Here is a 1,678-nt window from a genome sequence, read left to right as displayed (position 1 = left end):
TACGTCCAATGGATGATGATCTGATTAGTCGACTAATCGCAAAAATAATCGGTGACTAGTCGACTATCAAAATAATCGTTTGCGGCAGCCCTAGTTGTCACTAATGGCCAGTGTTGGGACTAACGCGTTATTAAGTAACGCGTTACAGTAACTACGTTATTATTGTGGTAACAAGCACGGTAACTAGTTATTATGCCAAAACCAGGAACGCGTTACTCGTTACTGGGATTTAGATAGGGTCGTTACTCGTTACTTCGTGTGGTGGCTATCGCGGAGTTTCGACAGATTCAGTAACATTAGCAAGTGGTGGAGGCCAGCAGGTGGATGAAGGAAAGGGGACGCAGAAGGAAAAGAGACCCGAGGCGGCCGCCCCTAACCCTAAATAAAAAGAAAGTAGTAAGCACTCAGTATTTAAAAAAATGAAACCAGTAGAAAGGTTGAAAGGAACAATGGCCCTTAGGAACGCACCAAAAGAAGCCAAGCCAATATAATTGATCATGTACTGTTAGTGCATCAGCAACAACAAAACTTAAGGTTTTGTTGTGTCTCTGCTTCCTGCACCAAAAATGGTGAAAGAGAAACATGAATTATGTCTCAGCTTTGATTTATGCTCTTTTATTTATAAACACCAACAATCATAGGACCCCCATTTGGTGCTTTTGCTTTGCCTGTGAGTGTAACGATGCTCTGATTGTTTTCTAAGATATTTAGAAAATGTGGCTTTCAGAAATGACAGCTTCTGATGTATAGTGTTTGTGAAAGCTGTGACATGCTCAGATAATCATTGGTTTTAATCAGGAAATAACAGAGTTTGAGGAAATCCTGATAAAGACTTAGGCGCTGGTTCCCTGCTATTTTTTGCTGTCGTCTTTGGCAATAAATTAGTTTGATGGTTAGTTTGAAAGCTGGCAATTATTCTTGGATGATTATGCTTTCAGAGACCAAAATTGTTACTAAAATACTTGACATCATTGTAAAGAACACCATCTTATTAGAAGACTTGTATATTTCACATTTATGCAGCTTTAATTTATAAAAGTGCTAAGGGTACTAACCAACTTCAAGTGCAGTCCAGTGGCACAAAGTTTTTTCAGTGTCAGTTCAGCTTTTTTGCTAAAGAAAAAGTGATGCGACATGTTCATGAGCATGTTTTTTAGAAACATAACAGAATGTGAGTGTGAATGAGAGGGGAAGGTTGCAAGAGTGAAGATACAAAGAGTGGTGGTAGTAAAGGTGGACAAGTTTACATCCACGTTTTTTCCTTACACATGTAACACAACATGAATCCTGAAGATGTTAAATTTGACAGCAAATTTTGATTTAGTTTTAGTCTTGACTAAAACTTTTTTTTTTTTTTACTATTTAGGCATCTAAACAATTTTAGTTTTGGTCAACTACATATCACATGAATATAGTAGACTAAATCTGAAGCTGATTCAGTGACTAAAACATAAAGCGTAAAAGTTTGTTTGTATTACCGATGCGAGTGGCTCCACACGGTTTACAAACCACTTAATAATTAATAAACCACTTTAATAATTTAACTATGGACAGATATCAAACATAATAAGATTTTCCCTGATAATGCATTATCAGGGATCGTAACCTCTAGTCCCTCATATGCATTTCACTTATGTTCTTCTTGTCTGCCGTGTCACAGGCTGTGAATTGTGAGATT

This window comes from Pundamilia nyererei, unplaced genomic scaffold, assembly GCF_000239375.1.
Source record: "Pundamilia nyererei isolate P.nyererei 1_Seehausen unplaced genomic scaffold, PunNye1.0 scaffold00807, whole genome shotgun sequence".
NCBI lineage: Eukaryota > Metazoa > Chordata > Actinopteri > Cichliformes > Cichlidae > Pundamilia > Pundamilia nyererei.
Note: the sequence above shows the minus strand (reverse complement) of the source record.